The following is an 8,977-nucleotide window of genomic DNA, read 5'->3' on the forward strand; positions in this document are numbered from 1 at the left end:
CACCTACAGACTATGAGAAACACTGCCCTGAAACACACACCAAGACTGCTTTGCTCTGGAGCTGCAAGATATTCCTCTTCCAGCCTGTCATTTTTGCTTGCACTTCAAAGGCATCATGAAACATTCATCCTTTTACTGATGAGCAAAATATATAATAGAAAACATTCTTCCCAACACAGTGAAATGACAACCCACAGTTGTGTGACTTTTGTGAGTTCGTTTTTTTAAATAGGAAATGCTTCATGAATTTGCATATCACCCTTGTGCAGGGGACATGTTAATCTTCTATGTATTGTTCCAATTTTAGTATATGTGCTGCCGAACCAGCCCTGAGTGATTTTTGTAATAAAAAGTATATACTGTTTTATGTAATTTTTTTGGCCTATTATCCTTTATTTGATTATAGAAAAGCCACACTGTGGAACTACAGTGTTAGAACAGGCAGTGCGTTAGTGTCTTAGCCTCAAAAGGACTAGAGAGTTAAAACTTAAACAATTCAGGATCTTTGTGTTCCTATCTGAGTAATCCACAGCAAAAAAGTTGGCTAGAGGGTTACAGAGGTATTTTAATGGTGTTTCCCCAGCATGAACAAAGAATTCTTCCTTGAATCTTTGGCTGTGACACATTTAAAGAGAAATAATTCCATTTGAGTCAAGACAACAAAACCTTGATTGAGTTCTTACTCTTAACTTTTAGCTTAAAAAATTAGATGATAAACTATCTTGACATCAAGACAGCATTTATATATTTGTGTCTATAGTAAATAATAGTTAACTTACAGAATTATTTCTGGGATGTTACACGAATTTAAATTAATCTTGCGTAGCTTTTCAAAATAACATAGTAATGTGAGATAAGTAAAAAGACATCTTGTGGTATGAAATTAAAACATAGACTATGTAGTACTTACTGGTATAGACAGTATATTAATACCTTCAGGTAGGTCTTTTTATAAAAGTAGAGTTGAAACCAGGGAAACAGATCTGATTAATGCAAGGCTACCCCAATAATGCCTTTTTCTGTATATTCCGTTGACTCCATTCCATATTAATCTTTCACAAATCCTTTTTCCCTCTGTAGACACTGACTGATATTGTCTCTTTGCAACCTCCATCTTTCTCTAAAAGCTTTATGTTTGGCCAGTTTATCCTCCTTAATTCTGCCAAAACTGTGCTTCTGAAACAACACAATTCGCCCTTAAGCTTTCCACAGTCCCCTACCGAGCACACCACAAAACGTAAAAGCCTTACAGATTTTGCAAACTGCCTTTACATCTGCCCTGCCTTTCCCACTTCACCCTTTGAGGATCCATCCTGTCAACCTATAGGGTTCACTTTCACCTTATTCCTATGTACCTAGATAACATTCCCTTCCACGCTCCATTCTGGCTTGAAATAAAATTTACCCTTCTCTACTCCCTGCCACATGGTGATGGAGCTCCCACCGACTTCTGAACCCTTCGGCACTGCTTCCCTCTTTTCCTCCTGTCCCCACGCCACGCTGGACTGCTGCTCTTCCAGGGACTCCTCAAAATCCATGCTCTACCTCTAGGACTTTACTTCCTGTTGTCCTACCTGGAATACAAATACTCTGTCCCCCAAATATGGTGACCAGCTCCTTTTTTGTCATTTAAATTTCAATTCAAATCTTACCTATGCAAGCCAGTTCTTGAAAATCCTGCTTTCATTTCAACAGGTGAACATGGCAATTAGGTATGGTCATTCTCCAAACAAAGGTGGAGATATAAAAGGAGCCACCAGTTTGGTAGGAAATAAACTCAGTGTAGGACCTACTGAGTCTGAGAGAGCATATGAATGCCCACCAGACAGCTGAACAGAGGAAGCTGGGTCCCAGGAGCCATTCAAAAGATAGCGACAGTGAGGGAAGGCTGTGTAACTACAGGTCTAGAGGTGCTGGCTGAATGCATGAAGTAGATTTGCCTGAGGACAGCAGAATAATACAAAAAAGGGGTCAAGGACAGACAGTACAAAAATACCACCCATTTCAGTGATACAGAAAAAGAAGCCAAGAAAGTCTGGAGGATAAAATAAGCAAGCTAGTGAAGAATAGAGACAAAAACCTAGAACGAGGACATTTATAGAAGAATGAGATGGTAAAAATCTACAAAGCAGTCATTCAGTCTGAGAGCTCCCTGGTGGCTACACTGAAGTTTCCAACCCAACTGCAATGGATCGGAGGTGGAGAAAAGTCAGGACAGTCCGCCGCATGGTTCCTAAATGTCTGTCATCTTTACCACACAGAAAATGCCATAAGGACAAAGCCCAGCCTTCCAGCGTACTCATGTTTGCCAAAACTCATTTCCGTTCTAGACAACAGAGGGGAAGCCTGCTCTCCAAAAGTACTAGACCAACAAATGAGAGAAAGGGTGAGATTGTGGGAGGAGAAAGTGTGAGATTGTGGGAGGAGAAACAGGAGGGAAGGGAGACCAAGAGGGGACAGGAAAGCTAGAGGTCAGGGGAGAAAAAGAAACAGAAGGAAAGACTGACCCGGCAGTGGGCAGACAGGACTCGACTGTTTTGAGAGTCAGACTGCAAGTCTCGAATCGGACCCGACTCCCCCAACCCCAACCTGCTTGCCAGCAGAAACAGTCCTGTCAGCAGAAAACTGATCAGCCAGCACAGGATGCTGTAAAGAAGATAAGATAGGACAGGGAATTTTGCAGGTCCTGGGACATCTGGGGACATCTGGAGACACCCAAAAATTTACGCCGGACACTTTAAGGACTTTGCCCGCTGAGGTATAAGACAGCCAGAGAACTCTGACCACAGATGTTTATTAAAATCTTCCTAATGTCCCCTGCCTTCTTTCCATCCCTATAAAAGAGGCCCACTTCTCTTTGTTCGGGGCAGATGGCTTTCTCACTCTCTGCCTGCCTGCACCCAGGCACAATAAACTCCACACCAATTTGCCTTCACCCAAGCCTGGAGATCTCTGCTGTTCTCTCTCCCCGCTCCCCTTGTATGTTGCAGGGACATCTTGAGCATACTCATCTGGGAAGCAAAAACATTCAACAGTAAATTTTAGTGATGAGGAGTACATTCAGAAGGAGAAAGCCCTAAATGAGGAGAGATGGAACCAGTAACTAAAAGAAGGATGACATTTATATTATTAGTTCAATGGAAATTAGGTTTCAGTGAGAGAATGAGACTGATAAACCACAAATGACCAATAAGGGTGATCTGAGATTCTAATACCATTATCATTTTAGTACTAATTAGCTTAATAATGCAATTGTATAAAATAGCTACTTGTATACAATCTTACATTCATGACTGTATCCTAACAACTCAGTTATAATTTATAAGTGCCTCATTTGAATTTTCATATTTGTTTCTACTTTAGTCAAAAAATGCATGAAGTAGAAATAGAACAAAGAATGGGAAACAAAAATTTTTGCAAAAGATAATGACTATCTCTTTTTTAAAAAAAGTTCTGGAAGAAATAGGGCAATAATGTATAAAGATTGCAGTATAAACCTCACATAGTTTAGGAGTTTATTAATGTAAACTACTTTCTACTCTTCAAGAAGAAAAAAAAAAAAGAAAACTCAAATAGTCATTTCACTCTATTACAGTATTGTGCTAATGTTTCCAAATTTCTTGTTTACCAAAGCCACACTGTTAGAGCATCTGTCCTGCTTGTCCTACCTTAGGGACAAGCGTCTACTTCATGTTATTTTAAAACTTTATTTTGGTCTCAACCCCAAACTCAAAGAAAACAGCATGCAGTTTTTCTTAATTGGAATCTTATTTGATGCCACCTATACGCTTCCAAAACTGGGTCCTAAATAGGCCCCAACACCAGAGTCCTCTTTGTTTCCTAGGATATCAGTCAGATGTAATCTCAAAGAAAATCATTTTGTAAGCGGATATGGAAAGTCAGGGAGCTGAAGTGCTGGAGCTCACAGTGCAAATGAATGATAAAAGTAGCTTTGGACCTTGGGTTTTCTGATACCTAGATTAGTTCCATCCCCCTCTCAGTGGGATATGCTGACAAAATATTCACAAGTATAAAGATCAAAGTACACGGTGAATGCTTATTTTTTAAAAATTTATCACAGTAAAAGATGCATTGCCATTAATTCCCTTCAAAACACTCCCCTCACTTTTAACATATTTATCCCATTGTTCTTGCCTCTTCTGAAGCAGCTCTGGAGGTGCTCTTTCGTGAGGGCCTGTATCAGTTGTGATTAAAAAGAAATGTGGTGCATGCTGCCGTGGTCAAGTGCATCCAACAAAGTCAGTTTTGTAAAACTAATACAGTGTGTCCTCCTCCACCCAGTTCACCAGATCTGGCCCTGGGTGACTTCTGGCTCTTCCCCCAAATCAAAATGACTATGAAAGGTAAACAGCTGGAATCTATTCAGGACACTGAGGCAGCCACAACAGCACCGCTAAAGACACAGAAGAGAACTTCCCGAACTGCCTCAAAGTGGCGAGAACTATTGGATAAGTGTGTTTACAGCGAGGGGGAATACTCCGATGGGGATTCGTGGCAATGTGTCTTTTGCTGTGGTAAATGTTTTTAAAGCATGAACATGCACTGTACTTTTCAATCGCATCTCATACATGGCTAAAAACCAATTGTGCAACCAAGGAATGACAAGCCCCACAGGATTCTCCTAAAAGCAACTTCAGCAGCTTCTTTTCTCAGTTTTTCAGTTGTACCCTCACTCACCAGCCCAGAAGACAGCAGTGTTGCTCATGATACCTAGAACCCCGGTTCCTACTTTACTGTGAACCTATTTTTCAGGCTTGTTAATGTCTCCTGCCCTGAGAGTGGGCACAAAAAACAAAGGTGACGTCTGCTGTGACCTTTCTAGGAAGTGTTGCCATGATTTCTACAGTTTGGAATAAATAGCACCTTTGGTTCTGTGGCCTGTTTGTGAGTGGACTCTTGTCACACGAGCAATTGACAGTTTGTCTCGGGCCACAGCAGCGACTCCTCCAGCCCGCTCCACCTCAGAGCCTCTCAGCCCAAATCTGACCTTGTCCAAGCCTTGTGTGGATGACAAGAAATCCAGGAAGGGCAGCCTGCTTTGCAGAGCCCTTCTGGGTCTCTCACCCCAACCCTCCCTCCTTCCTCACTGCAACTGACGTAGGATTCTACACTCAGGTTTCTTTTGACCATCAAGATCTGGGAGTCATGGGGTAAGTTTTTCACGGTTCATGCCACCCGCTAAACAGTCCTAAATAGTCTCTCCTAGACTTCTTTCTCCAACTCTAAGGCTCTGCAATGCTGTTCCTTCTAATAACTCTCATTTCTTTAAGGAACTGTCCAAGTTAAGTGGTTGTGGAAAAGCCAACGGGAACAAGAACTTAAGGCTTAGGAAAGCGGAATACCTGTGGCTCATTCATGACAGAAGTGGCACTAATGATGTTGGTGGGGTGACGTAACCCAAACTAACTGTTACCTATATTTTGGCACATGGAAGAAAACACAGACAGCCCAAGAACTCTTCTTTTAAATTATCTCAACTCATTGGAGTTCCCCTCTGTTGTCCTAAACTTCTCTGGGAAAACTGTCCAGCCTGTACTTTTAAAATTCAAAATTTCCCCTTTGATCTTATCATTCACGCCTTCATCTTTTCTTAAAAATCTTTCCTCCACTCGGGCTCGATGCCCCTGCTCCAAATTCCGCTGTTGACAACTCCTGCGCAAGATTTCTTGCACAGGAAAGTGCTGAGTGGCCCAGGAATCTTGTCATAGCAGTAGTTCTCAAATCATGGGTGCCAGAGCAGCAACTAGGACCGGGACTCAGAGACAAAATGACCTCAGTCCAGACCAACAGAATCAGTACTTCCAGGAGCATGGCCCATAAATCTGTTTGCACGAGCAGTCAGGTGATTTTGGTGCACACTAAAGCCTGAAGGGACTGTGGTAACCGCCACTGCACTGTCCTCCTGCATCTTGGCACATTGCAATCAGCTGCAGAGCCCTAGCGGGCAGCTAGATGAACCCAGGCTTGGGCCTACACTGAGATACCATTTCTGTTGGACTATGGTCGGACCCAGAGTTTCTAGGTGATTTTAGTGTCCAGCCAGGGTGCTAAAACATTGCACTACCCTCAATTACAACCACACAGGGAAACATTTTTTCTATAGGGCAGGGGTTGGATGGGGAAGGGTAGATGGTACAGTTTCCTTAGTTTGAAATATTTAGACAGCTTTATAATGTACTTCTAAATTGTTCATTAACATATGGACAGGCAAGACTCTAATTTTTAAACCTGCCTCATTAAGTGCATAAATAGTCTTTAGAATTTCAGAGCAGGGCTTGTGATGGAACTGCTGAAGGTGCACAGAACTGTCCCCAGCCCTGCGGACACCCCGGCTGGCAGCACCATCCCTGTGGTTGGTTCACTGGTGGCTGGTGGGGTGCTGCTCCCTGAACACAGTTAGCCACTTTATGTTGGTGCCCTGGACGACCGACCTCCTCCACCCTCCTCTCCACCCCCTGTCCTTTGCAACTCTCTACAATTCTGCTAATGTCCTCAGACAAAGGCATCATTTTATTCAGGTTTTATTAATAGCAGCAAGTGTTAAAGATGCTGTCAACTGGACCCTGCTGAAGAGAAAATTTGGAGGCGGGTGTGGATTTCATTACCATGGCCTCATCAGACCGTGTCTCTGCTTCATGAGAACCAAAATAGACAATGGAAAAAAACCTTAGTTGCAATTTTCCAAATGGAAAAGAAACATGGCTTTAGGGGCTTTAAACTCTTGACGTTTATGTTTAGATTAAATAAACAATCACACAAATCTCTATCTTTTGTGGCTCAATTGGCCTCCGTTTACTGCCAGCTGATTTGATTTAAGGATTTTCTTTGGACTTAAGTAACCATCTGGCATATTGTAATAAGTATCTTAAGAAAATTAAGGGTTAACTGATGTATGTGAGTTTCAGTATTTTTATCTTGTTTGCATAAATTACCTTGATTTTCCTCCTAATAATAAAATTAGTCCAACATCTAGAGTTCTCTGATTTCCCCAGGAAAAAATACCAAGTTGCAGCTGAGGGGAAAATCCCAAAGTCACACGGTATTCAGAAGGACCTCGAGGGCCTGTTTGTCTCCACAGCCAGCGACAATGAAACAGCCTTCAGATCTGGCCGGGCATGGTGAGAGTGGGAGATGGAGACAGGCGAGGCCCGTGCTTGTCCTCCGAAAGAAAGCACGCTCCTCATGCCCATGATGTTTGAAACAGTTCTGAAAAGGGATCCCCGTGGCAAAAATCACCTGCTGGGAATCCCGCACCATTGTGAATCTTGTTTTAGGAGTTATCTGCAAAACCCAAGGAAAACAAAACTTGAACTACTATAATGGCAATCTGGGCACTGGCCTATGTCAGACACATCATGCTATAAATGTGGGTGTCGCTAGCTTGACATTGTCTTTAGTTATGTAGTGGAGAGCTCAGAAAGGTGCGTCTTGAACCTTCCCCTCCCAAGCTGTTGGTGTCAGGAGCCTGACAGGAGCTTGGGAGGAAGTAGATGAATTTGCGTGGAGGAGATTCCAAGCCCTCCTGAGATTCCAAGAAATGGGCACCTATCAGAGGACCTAGAAGATTTCACCTAAGACCCACTGGCAGGGAAGCAAAAAGCCCATGAAATAGACACTCACTTTCATGAAAGAGAAACCAGGCAAGGAGTGTGACGGGTGCATATGCACAGCTCACCCAAGGGAGACAGAGCTTCTGGCTGGGTGGTGACAGATTCCGGGCCTTGACATGGCCCCAAGAGGTAACATTTGTGAGGTGCCTTCTTGCCTGAGGGGCATCAAGATGGGGAGTCGAAGCCCTCACACAAGGATGAACAGGCAGAGTTAGCACAGAGGTGTGCATTAGAGCTTCTAAGAGAACCACGACAGGACATTCAGCCCTAGAGGATCCTCTGAGGTGTAACCAAGGGACCCGAAAACTCTAAGGGTACAGCTCTCCGATTTCCAAGGTCCTGCTGGAGTCCTCAGCCCCTGGCACAGGAAGGCAGGGGACCGTTGCCATTTTCAGAGGAGGAGGTGGAGGTGTCCAGAGCCACCCAGACTGACCCTGCAGACTGGAGTACACATGGAGGACCCATTGTTTTGGTAGACAAATTGAGAGCTCAATCTAGTTAGCTGGATACTAAAAGGAGACCCTAGTGAGCAATATATTTTTTTCCGTTTTTCAAACGGGCCAAATGTATACAGGAATCTCAAAGCTTGAGTGTCTTTCTGCTCCCCTTTTGAATCATTGTTACGTAAAATTATAGCTCTGAGGAGCAGCACAGTGAGCATGGAAATTTAGAATATCACCGGCTTTTTAAGCATCTCTGTTGAAAATGGGTGAAATATTATCCACCCCCCAGAACAAAAAACATGAATTGCAGCATTAGTCCTTGGCCATTTTCTGATTAATCAATAAATTAATCAGATACACAGAGCCGAAGTTAAAACTAGATGGCTCATGCTTCAAAATTACATGGAGCTCAGTACACTGAAATGACAATGTCATTGTTGGCAGAACATTAAGTGTAAGTAGCAGAATGCGGAGGAAGCGATGCCTGAGTTAATGTTGACAGATGTGTGAACTAACTGGTTTAAGAAACGCTAGAATTACTGATCTCAGAGACAGTAAGAGTTAATACCCTGGCACTTTCATCATAGAGAACTTGAAGTATTTGGTGCCCTCCAAAGATCCTTAAGATATCGATAACATATTGCATTAGAAACATAAAACCTACAGATCGTAGTTCATAACTTGAAAAATAGAACATTGTAGACAATGAAAACTCATAAAAGTAGGTAACACCTATTAAACTTTTACCAGTGTCCCAGAAATGCATTCAGCATTTCTCTAAACCATCTGGCTTGGTTGTCTAGTTGGCCTGTTAGGTAGATAATGCTCCTTCTTTACAGATAAGAAAGCAGAAACCTTACAGACTTGATGCTAGATTTATGATGAGCTCCAGGTTTCAACAGC

At 42.7% G+C, this 8,977-nt stretch overlaps 1 non-coding gene across 1 annotated transcript; it reads right to left on the reverse strand.

Annotated features, from left to right (window-relative positions):
* Window positions 1–224: 224 nt before the first annotated feature.
* LOC111754216 (U6 spliceosomal RNA) lies at window positions 225–330 on the reverse strand. The gene has a single exon (XR_002788922.1). It is a non-coding gene; the product is annotated as a U6 spliceosomal RNA (small nuclear RNA).
* Between the last annotated feature and the right edge of the window lie 8,647 nt (window positions 331–8,977).

Source organism: Cavia porcellus, unplaced genomic scaffold, assembly GCF_034190915.1.
Source record: "Cavia porcellus strain 051 isolate PalLab524CR breed Dunkin Hartley unplaced genomic scaffold, mCavPor4.1 scaffold_12, whole genome shotgun sequence".
Lineage (NCBI taxonomy): Eukaryota > Metazoa > Chordata > Mammalia > Rodentia > Caviidae > Cavia > Cavia porcellus.